General features: G+C 40.9%; 1 protein-coding gene across 2 annotated transcripts in view; it reads right to left on the bottom strand.

The window, feature by feature from the left end:
* Window positions 1-22,926, bottom strand: part of PCCA (propionyl-CoA carboxylase subunit alpha) — a 414,664-nt gene that overhangs the window by 341,070 nt on the left and 50,668 nt on the right. The window lies entirely within an intron of this gene.

Raw genomic sequence — 22,926 nt, forward strand, 5'->3', positions numbered from 1 at the left:
AAAAAATTTCCCGGGACACCTGGGTGGCTCAGTTGGTTAAGCAGCTGCCTTCAGCTCAGGTCATGATCCTAGCGTACTAGGATCGAGTCCCACATCAGGCTCCTTGCTTAGCAGGGAGCCTGCTTCTCCCTCTGCCTCTGCCTGCCATTCCGTCTGCCTGTGCTCTCTCTCTCTGACAAATAAATTTTAAAAATCTTTAAAAAAAAAAAAATTTCCCAGACTCCCTCACAATATATATGTATCCATCCCCATATATATATATATGGGGTCACATATATGTGACCCCAGTTCCATCAAACAGGCACACCTAAAGAAATAAGAGTAATGTGAAGTAGCTTTACCTCTGCAGGCAGATGACCTCTCACACCAGGCATAGAAGTACAGGACTCAGTGCTTCTAGGACCGACCTAGAGGAACTTTTGGTTCTATCCCAGAATATCAAAAGTGGCAAGAATGGTCAGTGGTGGAAGTTGAAGCTATTCTCGAACAGACTCGTTTCACCTGACTGGGTTGTCCGTGGCTTCTGGCCCTCCTGGAGATTCTGTGAGCTAACTTACATGCGACAGAATCTAGGATCAGCGAACTTTTTCTGTGAAGGGCCACAGAGTAAATATTTTAGGTTTTGCAGAGCCAAGACCCCACAAACCCTTCAACTCTGCTTTGGAAGCACAAAAGCAGCCATAAACAATACAAAACCAAATGGGCATGGCTGTGTTTCAATAAAGCTTTATCTACAAAAACCATGTGGTGGGCCAGATTTAGCTCACAGGCCATAGTATTCCAACCCATCTCAGAAATGCTTTTCAGTACAAACTGGGTCAGTCAGGATTCTACAGGTCAAATGACATGATCAACCATGTCTACCTAAAAATAACACGAACAGGTGAGTTGGGCTAGGAAAACCAACAGAGGATAGTGAGGTTCAAGAAATTAGCAAGAATGGGAAGCCACAATCACCCTTGTCCTGGCATAGGCCCAACAGTTGCTCTGGCCTTGGGACAATGTGGGCACTGTCAAAACTGAGACAAGGCACAGAAGTGGAGGTAGAATGAACAACATGATCTGTTTGATATCTTCAAACAGCCAAGCAGAAACAAAGGGCAAGGAAGCCCAAGTGATAGACTCCGCAGATGCCAGTGTCCTGCAGACTGATCCATAAAAGAAATTTGAGAAACTGGAGTTCAAAATATAAAGCTTTTGCTCTTCTAAAGACACCATTAAGCGCAATGCAATGCCAATGCCCACTGACTAGTATGACTGTAATAAAAAAAAAAAAAAAAAAAAAAAAAGACAATAACAAGCACTGGCACGAATGAAGAGCAATTTGAACCCTCATACATTACTAATGGGAATGTAAAATGGTGCAACCACTTTGGAAAACAGTCTGGTAATACCTAGAAGTTTAAGTATAGTCACCAAATGACCCAACAATTCCAACCTAAGTATATATGCAAGAGAAATGATAACATATGCTCAAACATTGACCACATAATCATGACAGCATTATTCATAGTAATTAAAAACTAGAAGCAGGGGGCTTATACTAGAGTATAAATGTTTGATTAGTAACTGCAGCTAATAAAGAGAAAATTGGAATTCATCCGACAAAGAGGACTCTGGCGGTAAAAGACACTTCAGAAGGCCACTCCCGCAGCAGACAGAGGGCACCCAATGCACAGAGCCTGGAGACATCAAGAGAAGGGGAGGGAGAAGAAAGCCATCAAAACGGAGGACCAGTCCTCAGTGCTGCAGGCCTCAGACAGACGGACTAAGATGGGGATTCAGAGAAGCAGCTACTGAATGTGACAAATCAGATCTCCAGCGACTGTGGGGCCCAAGTTAGTAGAACACCAAATAGAAGCCTGGCTTCCCCAACGTGAAGAGCAAATGCAAAGAAAGAAAAAAAACCAAAGACTAGTGTTTCATGGGGCTTAACTGTAATCCTTGGGGATGCAGGACATTTTACTTTCTCTGTAACTACTGGGAAAGCTCAGTACACAGACAAGGTGGTCCACACAACTTTCTGATTGCAGACTGATGCAACTTTTCAAAGAGATCATCCCACCCCAGAGAAATACCTAACAGATGTGAGCACATGCACCTCACCAACATGGCTAGAAGTCTCTAGGATGGGAACAAAACCATGACCAGCAGACAAACATACGGCCTTAAAGATGTAAGACAATCTAGAAAGCGATCCTATAAAATCTGTGGAGATTTGATCACAAAGTGTTGGAAATGGGTGGTTGTCATAGTGACACAACATGGTAAATGCACTTCACGCCACTGAATTACACAATTAAAAGTTAATAAAGCAGTAAATTTTACTTCCTGTATATTTTACAATTAAAAATATATATATATATGGGGCACCTGGCTGGCTCAGTTAGTGGAGTGTGGAGCTCTTATCTCCAGGTTGTGGGTTCAAGCCCCACATTGGGTAGAAAGATTACCTGAAGAAATAAAACTTTAAAAACAAAACAAAACCCATATAGATTCAATCACAATATATAGCTTATCACTAACAAGCAATTATGAAAAAATGCATTTGTAAGGCTTAGTTATATAGTAAAAAATATAAATAGTTCTATCTAAGAAAAACTGTAGCAAGGGACAAAAAAAGAGGAAAACAAAAAGAAGAGACAAGAAAATACCAATAACGGGAGTGTGGGTTCAGCTCTAGCCTGTAACCATCTTCCATTTGCTAAAAAGCTAGCACATACACATTCGGGATTGTAATGATGAAGATTTAAGTCCATGTACATCCTATTTCAGAATACAAATTTCTGAAACAATGGCAGAGTGAATTTTGAGGAACAGGATTAAGAAATACCCTCCGTTTGTTGGGGCCCCTGGGTGGCCGAGTCATTTGAGCACTGGACTCTTCGTTTCGCCTCAGGTCATGATCTCAGGATCATGAGATCAAGCCCCACATCAGGCTCCACATTCAGCAGGGAGTTGGCTTGGATTCTCAACTTCTCCCTCTACCCCTCCTCCTGCTTGCACAAGCTCTCTCTCAAATAAATCTTTTTTTTTTTTTTTTAAGATTTTATTCATTTATTTGACAGAGAGAGACACAGCAAGAGAGGGAACACAAGCAGAGGGAGTGGGAAAGGGAAAAGCAGGTTCCCACGGGGCAGGGAGCCCAATGCTGGGATCATGACCTGAGCCAAGGCAGATGCTTAATGACTGAGCCACTCAGACACCCCAGATAAAGAAATCTTTAAAAAAAAAAAAAGAAAGAAAAAAAAGAAACTCAATTTGTAACCAAGGCATTTTTTTATTAAGATTTTATTTATCTGAGAAAGAGAGACAGAGACAGCAAGAATCAGCAGAGAGAGGGAGAAGCAGACTCCCCACAGAGCTGGGAGTCCAACACTGGGCTTGATCCCAAGACCCCGAGATCATGACCTAAGCTGAAGGCACATATTTAACTGACTGAGCCACCTAGATGCCCCTGTAATCAGAGTATTCTTTTTTTTTTCTTTAAAGATTTTATTTATTTATCAGAGAGAGAGGGAGAGAGAGCGAGCACAGGCAGACAGAATGGCAGGCACAGGCCGAGGGAGAAGCAGGCTCCCTGTCAAGCAAGGAGCTCGATATGGGACACAATCCCAGGATGCTGGGATCATGACCTGAGCTGAAGGCAGCTGCTTAACCAACTGAGCCACCCAGGCGTCCCTAATCAGGGTATTCTTAAGATGTATTTCTTTTAGAGAGAAAGAGAGCAAGCAGAGGGAGAGGCAGAGGGCAAAGTAGAGAATCCCTAGCACACTCCCCACTGAGTGCAGACCCCAGGGCCGGGGCTCAATCTCACTACCCCGAGATCATGACCTGAGCTGAAATCAAGTGTCCAACACTCAAATGACTGAGCTACCCAGGTGCCCAAATCAGGGTTATTTTTAAAAAGTATTTCCAGAGCATATGAACAGTTACATGTCAGTACACGTAAAATACAGATAGCCAACAAAGTCAGAAGATCTCAAAAAACCACTATCCATCACTATCACTCTTCAATATGTACCACTACCTAATGACACTGTGCATAAAAACAAATCATGTAGACGTTATTAAACTTTGGTTTTCTTTTAATCACTCAAGTAATATATGAATATACTACTTCAAAAATTTTTTTTAAAGATCTGTACTTATTTGCAAGGAAGAGATAGCAAGAGAGAGCACAAGCAGAGGGGAGAGGGAGAAGGAGGCTCCCCACTGAGCAGGGAGATTGATGCAGGGGTTGATCCCAGGACCCTGAGTTCATGACCTGAGCCAAAGGCAGACACTTAACCAATGAGCCACCCACGCACCCCTAAAACAGTTTAAGCTATAAGGATAACCAGTACTTCCCACCCCCTTAAAGATCCCACTTCCCGCCCTAAAGGCAATTATCAACCATTCCATGTCCTTCTAGACTCACCTACACATTTTTAAATGCACATGCGGGCATGAAAGTGCATTGTTTTATTTTATGTTTAAGATTTCCTTTCCAGGGGCGCCTGGGTGGCTCAGTGGTTTAAAGCCTCTGCCTTCAGCTCAGGTCATGATCCCAGGGTCCTGGGATCAAGACCCACATCGGGGTCTCTGCTTAGCAGGGAGCCTGCTTCCTCCTCTCTGTCCCTCTGCCTGTGTCTCTGCCTACTTGTGATCTCTGTTGAAAAATAAATAAAATCTTTAAAAAAAAAAAAAAAGAAAGAATTCCTTTCCATAGATTGCATCATGCTATGTATTATTCTTGCAACTTAACTGCTATACAACATTTCCAACTTGCCTAACTGCTCTACAGAGTCCTAGTAACCCGGGTAAGCCACAACTTATGTAACCATTCCTCCAATAATGGATATGGTTTCCAATATGCAGATACTAAGAGCAGCACTAGGCTTCCCTGAACATGCCGATCTGTACATGTACGTACATGTCCCTAAGAAAAATATGAAAGTTTAAATGCTACAAACAACACACTTAAAAGTTTATGTCAATTAACATGCCTACCAGGGACGAATTTTCCCACACCACACTGACTAATTGATCTTTTGGATTTTAATTAACTAACAGAGGGGGAAATGGGATTCTTTGCTGGTTTGTTTGTTTTAATTTGTATTTCCCTAATGATCAGTGACTTTAGGCTTATTTTCACATTTGTGAGCTATCTGTATTTCTCCTTTTGACCATTAGCCATTTTTAAGTTAAATATAGAGATCTTACAAAGAAGCAAAGATATATCCTGGGATTTTTATTACACATAATACCTAAACATCTTTCTTGTTCAAAATAAAGCTAATAGGGACGCCTAGATGGCTCAGTTGGCTAAGCAACTGCCTTCGGCTTGGGCCATGATTCTAGAGGTCTCGGATCTAGTCCCACATCAGGCTCCCGGCTCAGCGGGGGTTCTGCCTCTCCCTCTGACCTCTCCCCTCTCATTCTAGCTCTCAAATAAATAAGTAAGATCTTTAAAAAAATAAATAAAAATAAAGCTAATAACCCCACTAACCATACCTCTGTCCCCATTACATCTCCCCTGTCCAGGAATCACTTCTCAGGTGAGTATGCATTCTTAGACCTTTGTCTGTGCCAGGGATCTCAATGGGAAGCGATTCTGTCCTGCAGGACAGAGGGGCCAAAATCCGCAGTTTTACTTGTCACCACCAGGGACTGCAGGGACGCTACTGGCCTCTGGTAGGTAGAAGCCAGGGAGGATTCGAAATCCCCTACAACACACTGGACAGCCGCCTACAACAAAGAATTATCCAGTCCAAAATGTCAATAGTACCACTGCTGGGCACCCCCCCCACCCCATCTATGCTTTTATGTATTTAACTACAAAACTATAAAATCTTCTTAGTGTGGAGTTTTTTTAAGACACCAAAAGTATGATTCTAGTGGCATTTTACACATTTTTTTTCAATCTGTAATATGTCTTAGAGATGTCCTGTCAATACGTAGGGATCTACCACATTTTTTTTTTAAGCTACTAAAGAATTCCAAGTCACAGCTCCCCTAGTTTACCAACCATTCCTCTGACAGCAGCTCAGCATGGAGGAACCCAGCTGGAAGCTCATACTGAGGTTTTGGAACCAGACATCCTGTCACTTGCCCCAGGCTCCCCTTCCTGCTCTGGATCTTTCTCTTTAGAAGCTGTTCCACCTTTTGTACCCATTTTTCCCCGCCTGTGTGGTTAGACCAGGCTTTTCTGCTGAATGAATACATCTGCCATCTCTCCTTCAGAAATGTCTCATCGTTTTCAGGAGAATACCTCCCGCTGTTTTGCACCAGAAGTCTGGTTATTTTCCTTTTGGTTTTTTAAGTGTTTCTCTTCCCTGGGAATTTAGGAGAGGAAGATGAGGTTTGATTTATCCCAAGAGCTTAAATTAGATGTCAGGACTCTTAAAATTTTGTATTTCTTACCACAAGAAATACAGCAGGTATATTTTCAATTTTAAAAAATCAAAAATTGTGAATATTATTTTCTAAATGAAAGTTAAAACTTTCACTTACAGTCTGTGGCTGCTTGCTTTCTTCCAAGAGCTTTAGATGATTATTTAAAACAGCAAAATCAGGGGCGCCTGGGTGGCTCAGTCAACTAAGCCTCCAACTCTTGATTTCAGCTCAGGTCGTGATCTCAGGGTCCCAGATCGAGCCCTGCGTCAGGCCTCTGTGCTCAGCAGCAAGTCTGTTTGAGATCCTCCCTCTCATGTGCACATGCTCACGCTCTCTCCCTCTTGATCTCAAATAAATAAAATCTTTTTTAAAAAATAGCAAAATCGGGGCACCTGGGTGGCTCAGTTGGTTAAGCCTTTGCCTTCAGCTCTGGTCAAGGTGTCGGGGTCCTGGGATGGAGCCCCGCATCGGGCCCTCTGCTCTGCGGGGAGCCTGCTCCCCCTCCCTACCCCACATGCCTCTCTGCCTACTTGCGATCTCTGTCTGTCAAATAAATAAAATCTTTAAAAAAGAAAAAGAAAAAAAATAGCAAAATCAACCACACAAATGGTCTGCTTCTTAAAATTCCTGGCACTCTACAGTTAGCTCCCTTACATGAAACAGCAATCATGAAAAGCAGTAAAGGCGCTCAAAATGTTTTTGTCAGCACAGTCATTCTCAGTGAGCAGGGAGAAGAAACACGAAGCCACCAAAAACAGGGGAGAAATGTTTTCATTCTCTCTCTAAAAATAAATCGTCTTTTTTCTCATTATCTCCCAAACAAGAAAGTTTCTTCTCCACCAGAGGACGGGACGAATACTTTGAATGAGCTCCAGGCCTAATAATTACCCTCAATAATTAGATCCAAAGTGATTTCTGCCAATCACTGAATTTACCTATGGCTCTATGCCTTGGCCTATTGACTACCAGCTGAAAAGTGCTTCTGTGAGGACTTAGTCTGGAGACTATGAGAAACCAGATCAGATAAACAGAGCTCGGGAACCAGGACTGAGGCAAAGACAGGGCTCCCACTGTCCACCTTCTCTCGAAATAAAGCATCACAGAACATAGAGAATGGGAGTCGCTGTCTGGCAGGAGAGATCAAGTTCCCCGTGGGGTTGGAGCACGACCCCCCTCCCAGGGTACTGCCTCCCACAGGGAGCCCAGTCAGCCCTTCCAGGCCCCGGCCAAGCATCACCAGATAAAGGCCCAAGCGGTCCTAAGTTCAGAGAGCTTCCCAAGGGCACTGAAGTACCAGGGCAGAGACTCCAGTCTGTAGGAAGGCTCACTGCATCTCAGATTTCAGGATGAATTCGGTCCTTACCTTGGGAAATAGATTTGTCACAGGACATAGTATGAAGACAGAGGTAAAGTGGTGCCCAATCCGGCAAGAGCAACAGGCAAGGAAGACATGGACAGTTTCAGAGGCACAAGCTACTTGTCTTTCATTTCAAAATCTGACCTTTCTCCAAATACAAATGCCTGGCTGGCTTAGGAAAGAATACTTGGTGCAGCTACCCTCATGCCTCTTTTGTATGAAAGAGTAAATAAATGTATTCAAATTAAGAGGAACATCTGGACAACACACGCCAGAAAAATCTGTGGCAGCTGGCTCTCTGAATAGGATGTGGCAGCTGGCTCTCTGGACAGAAAGCACAAGAGAAAAAGCTGTCCCGCCAAAACACAAAACTATGGAATAAAAAGACAAGGAAAAGGACTATTATTTCCAAAACCCAAAGTACTAGAACATTTCCCCCCAAAACATAAGCTCCAAATCCATTCATACAGTGCTGGTTTCTGCTTTTCACTCTCTTTTCTAATCCAACGATTTTCTGCTCCACCATATATCCCTTTACCATGAAACAGACCCTGAACACTGGCCTCTCCCTTCCCTAACTCACGCCGACATTCAGCGCCGGCACTCCGCTGCGGCAGGGCAGGGCGTACCGAGGTGGTACAGCACAGTCCTCTCCCTTCCAGGAGTTCAGAACAAAAGACACATCTACACCGACTGCAATCAGAAGTAAGAAATCAGAGCAGGTACACATTGCTAATATAAAAAATGAAAGACGAAGAATCTGTTAAGTTTTATAAAAGGGAATTTCTAATAAATGGGGAAAAAGGGGAGACAATAACTAATGGACAACTTCTATATTCAAAGTGGTGGGAATGGGAAAGTCCCAGCCTATGCAGACATCCCCAAAACAGCTTGACAGCAAGGAGAATAAAAAGGTACTGACGGGAGAGGATGAGGGAAGAAAGACAGGAAGACTAAAAAGGAAACCACCTTGAAAGCAATCTTCAGTGTCCTAGTAAAGAGCTGAGGCCTTAACCGGGAAGTCCGTGGCTCTCAACACTTATCTCCTATGAAAAGAAAATACTGTTCATATGAGGACTATTACACTTCATCACAAACAGCGGCTTACTAGAGGTTCCTGCAGTTGGGGCATTCCAAGCAGTTAGCTGTAAACATGCTTTCTCTCCCACAAATCTTAGATAAAACTTAACAGGCAGTGCTGTTAACAATGAAAACCTCTTGTCTTTTCCTCTAATGTTTTCTAACCCAACTTTTCCCGTAATAGAAAATATAGAACATAATATCGGACACAAACACCCAACCAGCTACATCGAAAGCCTTTGCACACTTGTTTTTAAGTGACTCTTACGAAACACCCCTGGTCATTACAATTACAAGGAAAATGGAGTAAATGTAGTCCACTCTGTCTGTCCCACTAAATGCAGCTAAGAAGTCCAAACAGAATACATGAATCGACTCTTTGTGAACCCCAAGAAGTAAGTGGCAGGCCGATTGAGGAAGAACAAATTTCAAATTTCTACAAGCCAGTGGTTGAGTTTTCACATTTTCCAAGATTACACCTGCCTAATCAACAAAATCTGATACCCTGAGTAGGTACTGGGGTGCTGACAGAGACTGGCTCCAGGAGAAGCCCGGTACTTGACTCAAAAAGCAGAAAAGGGAGCTCTGAAGACATAGAACACTCCAGAAATCTCCCAGGGTTTTTTTGTTATTGTTTTACACTTGAGTCCTCTGTGCCCCAGCCACCAAGTAATTCTGTGGCTGCAACAGGAGCCAAGAGGCAAAATGGGAGCCTGCAGGAGCCAAAACAGTCAGAGAAGGAACATTCTTCTCCCGTCAGTGAAATCGCAGTCCCAGGAGGGTAGGTCAATTCCCACTGCCTTTTTTCTTTCTGACCTAAGAAGAAATATATATTTGGTCTCTGCCCCCAGTTCCTGACACAGAACTTCTAAAACCCTTGTTATTTCCTGATAAATAGGGGTGCTAAGAGCATCTTTTGTTCTAATATTTGGTCTTTGACCACAGTTCCTGACACCAGAGCTTCTAAGATCCTTGGAATCTCCGGAGTGATAAGAGTGTCTTTTTGTATGCTAATCAAATGGGGGGGGGGGCACCAGACTGCTTCAGGATGGGGGCTGGTCACCAGATTAGCCCAGGCACAAACAGAGGATTGGAACTCTCAACCCCCTTCCCCTAACCCCAGGGGAGAAGAGAGGGACTTAAGGAGTAGTTAATCAGCAATGGCCAACAATTTAATCATGCCTACATAATGGAACCTCCATACAACCCCTAAACTATGGGATCCAGAGAGCTTCTTAGTTGGTGAACACACACACATGCCAGAAAGGCGGCACACCGTCACTCCATGGACAGAAGCTCCTGGGCGCAAGATCCTCCCAGACCTTGCCCATGTATCTCTTCACCTAGCTATCCATTTGTATCTTTTAGGATATCACTTCTGGTAAGCCAGTAAATGCTAAGTATTCACCTGACTTCTGTGAAGTCATGATAGCAAGTTATCAAACTTGAGGAGGGAGCTGTGGAAACCCAATTTATAGCCAGTTGGGGAGAAGTACTTGAGAAAAGCATCTGAAGTAGGGGCAGTCCCACAAGATTTAACCTGCAGGATCGAACTCCAGGTAGCTGGTATTAGGGCTGAATTAAATTGCACGAAGTCCTGCGGGTGTCCAGAGAGCCAGAGAACTGGGTTTTGGTATGAGGGGAAACGCCACACATTTAGTGTCAGAAATGTGGGGAGTAAAAAGAGTTGTCCTTAGTCTCCCCTGTACTGTCAACATCTCAGCTCCTGGCCGCAAACACAGACAAAGATGCAGCAATGCAAAGTGACCCGAATCCCAGCTTTCTCGGTAAGAGGAATGAAAACGAAAGGCCTGAGGAACAAGCACAGTTAATGAAGGAAAAGCCTGATGTGACCCAATGAAGTTGTTTATCAGCTCCTGGCCCATCCCTACGTTGGGCATGTATAGATATGATGCTAGTAAGCATACCAAAAATATTTTAAGACTCAACTAAAAGACCACAGATCTCAGACTGACTAACCAGGTGGTATTACACCTGTGAGACATAGAGGCCTACAGCACACAGAAAAAGGATGACCACATTCACTCAAAGCCAACGATGTTGATTACTACTAAAACAAAAAGAACATGCTCTCAAGAATTTAAAACTTGGGGCGCCTGGGTGGCTCAGTCAATTAAGGATCTGCCTTTGGCTCAGGTCATGATCCCAAAGTCCTGGGATCAGGCCCGGCATGGGACTCCCTGCTCAGCAAAGAGCCTGTTTCTCCCTCTCCTTCTGCTGCTCCCCCTGTCTGTATGCTCTCATTCTTTCTCTGTCAAATTAACAAACAAAAATCTTTTAAAAATAATTTAAGACTCAATCTCAGACAGCTACATCCTTGAACAAGCCTGGTTTGAACTGCACAAGTCCATTTATACACAGATACTTTTTTTTTTTTTTTACAACATCGTGAATGTATTTTCTCTTATGATTTTCTTAGTAACATTTTCTTTTCTCCAGCTTACTGTGAGAACATAGCATATAATACACAGAAGACACAAAGTATGTGTTAATCTGGGAGATCATGCCTATCTCTACTTCTAGAGACCCTCAAGAGACTGAAAAGAGCAGGCCACTGCTGCAAAGACTGTGACTGAGGAGAAATTTCAGGGTGAACGGACTGTTCCAATTCCTGGGTTCACTGATAATGTGAAGTCGCAGACTGATCTAAGGACATGCAGGGGCCCTCTGTGCCTCAACAGCAGTTCCCCTACTGAGTGCTCCCTGTAGGAGCCTCAGCCTGCTGCTAAAGACTGGCTGAATGGGGGGCGCCTGGGTGGCTCAGTGGTTTAAGCCACTGCCTTCAGCTCAGGTCATGATATCAGGGTCCTGGGATCGAGTCCCGCATCGGGCTCTCTGCTCAACGGGAAGCCAGCTTCCCTCTCTCTCCTCTCTCTCTCTCTCTCTGCCTGCCTGCCTGCCTCTCCATCTACTTGTGATCTCTCTCTGTCAAATAAATAAATAAAATCTTTAAAAAAAAAAAAAAAAAAAAAGACTGGCTGAATGGGTAGGAACAACCACGGAGTCTTAAGTTGCATTTCCACAAAAGGAAACAAAATGGAAATAAGGTTGATGGAAATACAAAGTTTCTAAAAGCTGAAGTGTGTGTGTGTGTGTGTGTGTGTGTGTGTGTGTGTGTGTGTGTGTGAAATAACTGTTATGGGTAAGTCAATACTAGGCTATTAGATTTGAGGAAGTCAAAAGTTATATGTGGATTTTTGAATGTACGGATATTTGGTGCCCCTAACCCCAGTGTTGTTCAAGGGGCGACTGCACAATCCAAAATTGCTTAGCACACCCATAACAAGGTAAATTTCAACTCTTAGGAAGATCATCAATAGACACTAAAGTCAAGATGACAAAACTGATGAAATTATCTGACAAAGACTAAAGAAGTGATTATAAAAATACTCCAAAATACAAGAGTAAACACTCCTGAAACAAATGAGAAAGCATAAGAAACAGAATTAATAAAAAAAAAGAACACACAATATAACCAAAATGTTTTTAAAAACATAATGGATAAAAATTTAAAATGGATGGACTCAATAGCAGAGGAAAGAGAGTAAATAAACTTGAAGATAAGTCAACAGAAATCTATGAAACAAACTGAGTCAAAGAGAAAAAGATTGGAAAAAAACTAGCAAAGCTTCAGAGAATTATGGAATAATGACAACAGGTCTAACATACAGGTCATCACAGAACAAGAAGAAGAAGAAAAATAGCACAGTGCTGAGAAAGTATTTGAAATCAAAGTGGCTGAAAACTCAAGTTTGTGAAAGGCATGAAACCACAGATTCAAAAATCTTTTTTAAAAAATCCCAAAAAAGATAACAAAAAGAAATCAGTGATCAAACACATCTAATCAAACCACTGAAAGCTAAAGACAAAGAAAACAAATCCTGAAAACAAAGAGGAAAAAGAATACATTAACTACAGGGGAATAATTACTCAAAGAACTATAGATGTCATTTTTTTTTTTAATTTTAAGAATCAGAGATTTCACATAGACACCAGAGAAGCCAGAAAGAGGTGGCATTGTGTTTTTAACTTTTTTAGAACTAAAGTTTACCTTTTTTATCTTTTAATTACTTAAAAAAATTGTTTTAAGTAATTTTTCAAAAAAAATGTTTTTAAGTAAACCCTACCCCCAAAATGTGGAACTCAAATGACTCCAAGATAAAAAGTCATATGCTCGGAGCACCTGGGTGGCTCAGTGGGTTAAGCCACTGCCTTCGGCTCAGGTCATGATCTCAGGGTCCTGGGATCGAGTCCTGCATTGGGCTCTCTGCTCAGCAGGGAGCCTGCTTCCCTATCTCTCTCTCTCTCTCTCTCTGGCTGCCTCTCCATCTACTTGTGATTTCTCTCTGTCAAATTAATAAATAAAATCTTAAAAAAAACAAAAAGTCATATGCTCTATTGACTGAGCAAGCCAAGTACCCCTTCAATTTTTACTTTGAGGACAGCTGACATACAATGTAAAATTTCATGTGTACAAGTGGCACAATATTTTTAAACTGCTGGGGTAAAAAAATATGTATGTATCAACTCAGAATTCTCTATCTACCTTCAAGAATGTAGGAAAAATAAAGACATTCTCAGAGTAAGGAAAATGAAGAGAATTGCCAGCGAATCAGTTCTAAAAAAGGGGGCTAAAGGAAGTTCTCCAGATAGAAGGAAATGCTATTAGAAGAAAACCTGGAACATCAGGAGTGAGGGAGGAACACTAATAGCAACCATTAGAGGGATTATAATAAATAATTCTTATCCTCTTGAATACTTTAAAATGTGTTTGCTGAAAGCAAAAAGACTGTCTAATGGAGTTTGGGGTTTTGGGGTTTTTTTTTTAGCATTTTACTTACTTATTTGTCAGAGAGGGAGAGAAAGAACACAAGCAGGGGGAGTGGCAAACAGAGGGAGAAGCAGGCTCCATGCTGAGCAAGAAGCCTGATGCAGACTTGATCCCAGGACCCTGAGATCATGACCTGAGCCAAAGGCAGACACTTAACCCACTGAGCCACCCAGGTTCAGTTAACCCTAATGCAGTTATTAACGTATATAAAAACATAAGAGAACCATAACATAAAAGGTAAAAGTAAAGATGCCTGTATGACAGAAAGATTTCTACATTCCAACTAAGGTGATAAAACATGGATTCTAAGTAAATGATGAAAAGTTAAGTGTGTATATTATAACCCACAGGTTGAAAGTAAAATGGCAGAAGGACAGGATACCACACAAGTATTCAATGAAAGAAGGCTAGAATGCCATTATTACCATCAGACAAAGCAAACTCTGAAGTTACAAAGCATCAAGAGCACCATTAAATAAGCGAGTCATTTAACAAAACAATATACAAAACGTTAACACATAAGCACCTAACAACAGTGCTTCATAAAGCAAAATCGGAACTAAAGAGAAACAAATACCAAATTATTGTTGGTGAATCTAACACTCTTCTCTCAATAACACACAACAAACTAGCAATAGAGAACCAGCATAAATAGAAACAACACAATGAATCAGCTGTATCTAACTGACATTTATATATAAACCATCCAACAGATGATGAATGTCTTTTTAAGTACACATAAAACAGTCATCAAGATATACCAGATATGCATCATGAAATAAACCTTAGCACATTAAAAAAAAAAAAAAAAGACAAATCACATAAAGTATGTTCTCTGACCATACAAAAAATTAAAGTGGAACTCAGTAACAGAGAGACAACAAAAAAATCTCCAGAGTGCCTGGCTAGCTCAGTCAGAAGAGTAGTGGAGCAGGAGACTCTTGATCTCCGGGTAATTGGGTAATGAGTTCAAGCCCGACGGAGTTCAAGCCCCAAGTTGGGTATAGAGCTTACTTTAAAAAGAAAAAAGAAAATCTCCAAACACTTGGAAGTTGAAAAACTGTAAATAATATATGAGTAAAGGAGGAAAATTAGAAAATATTTTGAGGGCTCTTGGGTGGCTCAGTGGGTTAAGCCTCTGCCTTCAGCCGAGTCATGATCTCAGGGTCCTGGGATCGAGCCCCACATCGGGCTCTCTGCTCAGCGGGGAGCCTGCCTCCCCCTCCCCCTGCTTCTCTGCCTACTTGTGATCTCTGTCAAATAAATAAATAAAATCTTCTTTAAAAATATAAGTAAAATCTCTACAAAAATAAAAATAAAAATCAATAGGTTTACCTCTAGGAGAGCTGGGCAGGCAGTAGGAAACTGAGTACCTGTCCTTAAAGACATGGCACAAAAAAGAGCACCACTGAAACATAGCATGGAAGCAGTCTGGGGGTGCCTGGGTGGTGCAGGCAGTTAGGCGTCCAACTCTTGGTTTCAACTCGGGTCCTGATCTCAGGGTCGTGAGATTGAGCACCATGTGGGGCTCCGAGCAGAGTCTGGGACTTTCTCTCACTCTCCTTCTGCCCCTCCCCCATGTGTGCACCCGTGTGTGTGTGTGTGTGTGTGTGTGTGTGTGTGTATGCACACACACTGTGTCTGTCTGTCTCTTTCTCTCTCTAAAATAAATCTTAGAGGAAAAAAACAGCAGCCGTTTGGAAAACAGCTAGAGGATACGGGAAGGAAATTTGTTGAATAATCTCAGAGCATGTGCTGGAGGGGCAGGGATCTTTGTGAGACTTCTCCAAGAACAAAAGAGCTGGCAGGTGCCACTTCCCTTCTCCCCTCCCCTCGCCTAAATACACAGACACCTATGGGAACCAGTGTAGGCTCAGCACTCTATACCTAGCTTGCTAACAACAAACCCCAACCCATGGACTTCCATCCCCTCGACCCCAGCCAGCCTGAGAAGGAGTTTTCCCAGGTGGCTGCAAGTCTCTTCCTAGGTCAGACCAGCAGAGACACTCCACACCCCACCCAAAATTCTCTTAGGAACCACCCATTCAACCCCAAGTGTGCCAGTGCCACTCCAAAGTCAACTCCAACCCCAGGGAAGGGGAAGAAAAACCACACATACCAGTCAGACTATGGGCTCAGAGAGATGGGGACAAACATCTGGTCTGATTACAGGCCCTGCCCACCAAGCATCTCAGGGGACTCCACAAGGCAAGCACCCTACAGTTTGGTGCTACTGCAACTCTGACAAATGTGGTCTGCCAAAACTCAAACCCAAGGCGACCCAGACTGGCCCATTAAACAACACAAGGACCAAACCTTATCTACAACAGGCAAACATCTAGAACTAAAGATAACTGGACTAAAGGCAAATGTAGCTCAGTCATAATAGTAGGGCACACACAGCAAACATAGGAGACGTCTCTTTAAGTGCCAGATTCTGCCAAATAGGAGACACTGCCCTGCACGACACTATAGGACCTCTTTTTCACAAGGCCACTGCTTTCAAGAGCAGGAAACACAGCTGACCTTCCTAACACAGAGAAACAGACACACAGAGTTAGATAAAATGAGGAGATAGAGGAGTATGTCCCAAATGAAAGAACAGGACAAAAATAAAAGCAAGAGAGCAAAAGGAAACAGAAATAAGTAATATGCCTGAGAGAGAAACTTCAAGTAAGGTCATAAAGAAACTCACTGGACTTGAGAAGAGTGGAGGACCTCAGTCAGACCTCAACAAAGACAAAGAAAACATAAAAAGAACCAATCAGTGATGAAGAACTCAGTAAATGAAATTACAAATACACTAAATGGGGGATGCCTGGGTGGTTCAGTCAGTTAAGAATCCAATTCTTGATTCAGCTCAGGTCATAATCTCAAGGTCATGATATCAAGCCGCATGTCAGGTTCCATGCCCTGCATGGAGCCTCCTTAGATTCTCTCTCCCCTCTGCCCAGCTCCCCCAGAACAGCAACACTCGTGTGTGTGTGTGTGTGTGTGTGTGTGTGTTGCCTGAAAGAAAGAACACAATAGATGGAATAAATACAAGACCAGAAGCAGCAGAAAGATGGATCAGCAACCTAGAGAAAGAATAGCTGAAAGCAATCAATCTAAATAGAAGAAAAAAACAATTAAAAATGGAAACAGACTGGGACGCCTGGGTGGCTCAGTTGGTTAAGCAGCTGCCTTCGGCTCAGGTCATGATCCCAGCGTCCTGGGATCGAGTCCCACATCGGGCTACTTGCTCCGCAGGGAGCCTGCTTCTCCCTCTGACTCTGCCTTCCACTCTGTCTGCCTGTGCTTGCTCTCACTCTCTCTCTCTCTTACAAATAAATAAATAAAATCTTTAAAAAAAAAAAAATGGAAACAGACTAAGGGAAGTCAGTGACATCATCAAGCATTAATAACATTCACATTTCAGAGAGCCCCAAAGGAGACAGAGAAACAGGGAAAGAACTTGAAGAATATATTTGAAGCTGAAAAATTCTGAATCTGAGGAGGGAAAGAGACATCCAGATACAGAAGGCACAGAGAGCTCCCAACATAATCAACTCAAGGAGGTCCACACCGGGACACATAGTAATTAAAGTGACAAAAAGTAGTGATAAACAGAGAAGTTCAAAAGCAAGAGAAAGAAGTTATTCAAAAGATACATAAGAATCTGAGACAACACCAAAACCTCCATATAATCCAATTAAAAATGGGCAGAAGACAGGAACAGATATCTTTCCAAAGAAGACATACAAATGGCCAACAGATACATGAAAAGATGCTCAACATCACTCATCATCAGGGAAATGCAAATGAAAACCACAATGAGGTATCACTTCACAGCGGCCAGAATGGCTAGAATCAAGGAGTCAAGGGATGCTTGGCTGGCTGAGTCAGTAGGATATACAACTCTTGATCTAGGGGTGGTAGGTTTGAGCCACACACTGACTAAAATCTTAAGGAAAAAAAAAAAGAGGAAACTACAAGTGTTAGGGAGGATGTAGAGAAAAAGGAACCCTCACGCATTGTTGGTGGAAATGCAAACTCATTTCAGGCACTGTGGAAAACAGCATGGAGGTGACTCCTCAAAAAAATTAAAAACAGAATTACCGTATGATCCAACAACTCCACTACTGGGTATTTACCCAAAGAATACAAAAAGACTAAATTCAAAGGATATATGCACTGCTATGTTTACTGTAGCATTATTTACAACAGCCAAATTATGGAAGCAGTCAAAGTGTCCACGGACAGATGAATGCATAATGATGATGTGGTACATGTACATACACACACACGCACGCACACACACACACACACACACACAGGAATATTACCCATTAAAAAAAGAAAGAAAGAAAGAAAAGAAATCTTGCCATTTGCAACAATATGGATAGATCTAGCAGGTACAAAGCTAAGTGAAAGAAGTCAAAGCTAAGTGCAAGAAGACAAATGCATATGATTTCACTCACTGTGGAATTTAAGAAACAAATGAAGAAACAAAGAAAAAGAAAACTGACTCTTAAATATAGAGACTGACCTGGTGGTTACCAAAGGGGGGGGGGGGTGGGTAAAGCAATGGGTGAAGTAAGTGAAGGAGATTCAGGGTACACTTAAGATAAGCATTAAGTATAGAATTGTTCAATCACTGTATTATATAACTGAAACTCCTCTAACACTGTATGCTATCTGTACTGGAATTTAACAAAATAAAAATAAACATTTATAAAGGCAAACTATATTTTCAAATATTTGTGACATCCTTTTTCAGTAAAACTAACAAAACTTCTAAACCTTCTTAAACAGATGTTTGGAAAAAGTCTCTGATTAAGTACTTTTTCTTACCATCAGGCATTAACTACATGGAAACACATAATGTTCTTTTTCAAACTATGCTGTTTCAATTTTGCCAGAAACTTTGAAATCTACAAAACCAAAATGTACTCACAATATTTCACTGTGTTTAAGTTTTGTTAACAAAATTGAGGTGGTTTTAAGATACCCTTTTCCCATTTAGAAAGGAAAATTTTCACAAGTTACTCTCCACAGATTTAAAGTTGGAATATTTTTTAAGTTAAACAAGTATGCAAACACATGTGTCAATAAAATAATTCATACATGAAGATATTGATATAAATCCTTTTTTCCTGTCCCAATGTAATTTTTACATTGCTGCTAGTCATAGTCCTTTCTAACTGGAATGATTGGTTTACCTTTAACTCCACGGGGCTTAAACCATCAGTCTTTTAAGAAGCTTTGACAGGTTTTGACGATTTAACCTGCTGAGCTCACAGCACCCAAGGGACGGTCTTGGTTGCAAGTTTTAGTTCTGATGCAGCTGACCACTAATACGGACTCCACAGATAATGGATTTCAATAACCACCACCCACAGGTTAACATTTTGAGCAGTAACCATAATATTGCTTTAATTAAGACATGAAGGTCAAGGTTTGGTAGAAAGTTTTATTAAATTTGGCAGTGCTTACAACAAAAGAAAGAAACTGTGTGTTCATCTGTACAGTAACTCTATAAATTTGCCCATAGATATAATCCAGTTTGCTCATGGATTTATGCGGTATTTCAATTTATTTTCTAAAAGGAATTCAATTTATTAGTTCCATTTCCCCAAAATACGTACATTTCTAGCATTTCTAACTGATAGTTTCATAACAGATGGCTCTAGTCATGCTGGGCACAGAATGGGTCTACCTGGCACAAAGAAACCACCCACTAAAGCAAAGGAAATTTCTACCACTACCACGCCCACCCCGATTTTGGAGCATTTTGATGGTGGAAAAGATTAATGCTTTATCTCTAGCTTCATATATTAAATATTAGTATCTTTTGGAAATATTGGAATTACTTTCCATCTTAAAAAATAAAGATATAGGAGCACCTGGGTGGCTCAGTGGGTTAAAGCCTCTGCTTTCGGCTCAGGTCCTGATCCCCAGGGTCCTGGAATGGAGCCCCGCATGGGGATCTCTCAGCAGGAACCCTGCTTTCCCTTTTCTCTCTCTCTGCCTGCTTTCTGCCTACTTGTGATCTCTGTCAAATAAATAAAATCTTTAAAATAAGTGAACAAATAATAAAGATATAAAGATTTTGCTTTTGAACCCAAACTTTTTATGCAGTAGAAATAAGCCAGAGTATTTAAACAAATAAATCCAAGGGCAAAGCAATTTTTAAATGAATCTGAAATTAAGGGTTCACTCTAAAGTGTTAAAAAAAAAAGAGAGAGAGAGAGAGAGAGACACTATAATACACAAATCACACAGTCAGCAGGGTTGGTTGATTTTTCTATTTTTATATGTATTAGGTAATTTGAGGTTATTTTATTGAAAAGCGAGAATGGTGGCTGAATTTATACATACTGAATTCAGGAATAATTGTATTTTTTAAATACACAACCTGACAGGCACTATGGTAGATAATAATGAATCAGCATGGGAGCCATTTAATATACTTCTTGATTAACTCATTGCCTGTCCAGTTCGCACACAGACATGCTTACATGTCATAATCGTCATAATTCCCACCATCCCCACTGCTAACACTCAAGCTCCTTGATTAGTGCACAACTCCCAGACGAGCCACTGCTAATGCTAAATAATTCTCTTCAGCCTCCTGCTACTATTCGGCAGGATCTCCAATTAAATATAATGTCCCTGATGAGCCATATTAATGTGAACAAATCCCTACCAGGAATCCTAACCTATTCCATTTTACCCAAAAATGTAGAGAAAGTAATTTATTCAAGCCAAAGATAATCAAAACATTCTAAATTGATATAGTATAATGTTTCTGCAAAATATATTTTTCCAAGGACAATAAAAGCAAAAATAGAAAAAGTCTGAACATCTCGCATACTTTCTTTTCCTTCACTGTAAAATCTAGTGTTTTAAATTTGCATAGGTAGATACACTGTATTTTTTTTTAAGATTTTATTTATTTATTTGACAGAGAGAGATCACAAGTAGGCAGAGAAGCAGGCACAGAGAAAGGAGGAAGCAGGCTCCCTGCTGAGCAGAGAGCCCGGATGCGGGGGCTGGATCCCAGGACCCTGGGAACATGACCTGCGCCGAAGGCAGAGGCTTTAACCCACTGAGGCACCCAGGCGCCCCCATACACTGTATTCTTAATCCAAAAAGGTTATTGAAAGTACTAAGTTTCACAAGAAAAGTGAACAATAACAAGTTTTAAAGCAAATATGTCATTTTAAAACCCTTTAATTACCTAATTATCAGAACCCGAAGGTCCAAAATCACATTAACAAAACCAATTCCTCCCTTCCCATTAAATGCAGAATTGCAGTAACTATCAGAGGCTTTGTTATGCAACTTTATGTTGCTGCTAAGAAAACTTTACATTGAACAATGACAATTAGTATTTATACAGAGAAGGAATTAGGAAACTATAGCTTTTCCACTGCAATCTTGTTTCTGAATGAATTAAGATCAAATGGGAAAGAGGGACCCTCATGGCCATCACTTTAAAATACTCTGTACTAGTAAAAGAGTTTAAGAAAATGTCATTTAAACATACCATCTAAACCACACACACATATAATAAATGGTCACCTGAATTCAGTTATCACCAAAGTTTTACAAATGTGTCCCTAGTCATCTATTCCTATTTGAGGATCAATGATTAAGTAAGTTCTTAACAGACTGTGAAACATATTAACTTAAGAACTTTAACTCTTTTCCAAATACTTAAAGGTTGAAAAATATCCTGAAAAGTCTATCATACAAATGATAAAAAGTTAATGCATGAGTTTACCTTTAAAATGCTTTCACCTCTATATATCTAAGAAAAAACTAAAAATATTCTAACAACAGACACATAAAAAAATGCAAAAATAAAAAAGATATTCTAACAACCCCATAAAAATTTTATAAGGTTTTCCCAAAGGTCTTTTATACCTTAGCCTACTTTAATGTATTCCTTCTTCCTTTACCTGATCATTACCCTCCAGTTTGTTCAGCTGGAACCAACATACACTAATTACATAGACATCACGAAGTCCTATTTGTCCTCGGTCCCTCCCCAGACAGCAGGGAAATAGTATCAAGGGTAGGCATGCTAAGTGATGATTCCCCTCACCTTACTGTCAATCATCCCAGAGTGCTCACAGGAAACCCTGCTCAATCTCATTACTGAATCCTAAGGGTAAGACTACAATACCCACCAGGAATCGTACTTCAAAGAGCAGGCTGCCTGACCAAGATGTGAGTCACGATGACTACTTCCTGATTTTAAGTTTTGTTTTAAAGCAGTCATTATCAGGTATTTCTCATTTAAATCCAACACTACTGTACACAAAGGAACAAAATTGTGACATATTCAATTTAAGAGTCCAGATAGAAAATATAGTCAAAGGTTAAAATACAGAAATCATTTAATCCATTTTAAGAAAAATCAAAACCGTGACTTCAGAGGTTTGATATAAATAGCAGTATTTTGCTATTTCGCATGGGAAAGCATATGAGTTTTTTAAAAAACAAAGTTGTAGAGACACCTGGGAGGCTCAGTGAGTTAAGTGCCTGCCTTTGGCTCAGGTCCCAGGGTCCTGGGATCTAGAGCCCCTCGACTGGTTTCCCTGCTCAGCGGGGAGCCTGCTTCTGCCTTGGTTCCTCCCACCACCTCCTGCTCATGCTCCCTCACACGCACACTCGCTCTCAAAATAAATAAATCTTTTTTTTTAAAGTTGTAAAAGTAAACAGTTACCTAACATGCATTTTGAGTACAACCTTTAATTTCACCAATTCTTTGTTCCCATTATTGACCAAACTAATGAAGTAGGATCCAGCTTCCAATTTAGGAGGTCCCAGTCACTAAACCCAAATTATTTCTTATCTTTTATACTTCTTCACTTCCCTGTGACTACCTAAATAAGTCAATATAATAATAAGGCCCACATCAACAAATCAAGAAGTTCTCCTGTATCGGCCCTCTGCCTAAAATCTAATTAATTTACTCCAAAGCCTTGTCTCTTCTTGCTCCAATGTTTTATGGACTGGCCCTGATTATTTCTGCTAGTAAAATATTAAAATGTACTTTAATATCTGTCAAAATAGTCCCCTATTCAATTTTCCACAGAATTGGCTCGGCCGTTCTGCAAATTTAGTCCTTTGTCAATCCCCCTCCACCATATTACATTACATTAGGATTTAACCGAAAAAGTACACTAACTTTCAAATAACTAATATTTCTATTTTTAAAGATTTTATTTATTTATTTGACAGAGAGAGAGAGCAAGCAACAGCGAGA

This window comes from Mustela lutreola, chromosome 13 (assembly GCF_030435805.1).
Source record: "Mustela lutreola isolate mMusLut2 chromosome 13, mMusLut2.pri, whole genome shotgun sequence".
In the NCBI taxonomy this organism is placed as follows: Eukaryota; Metazoa; Chordata; class Mammalia; order Carnivora; family Mustelidae; genus Mustela; species Mustela lutreola.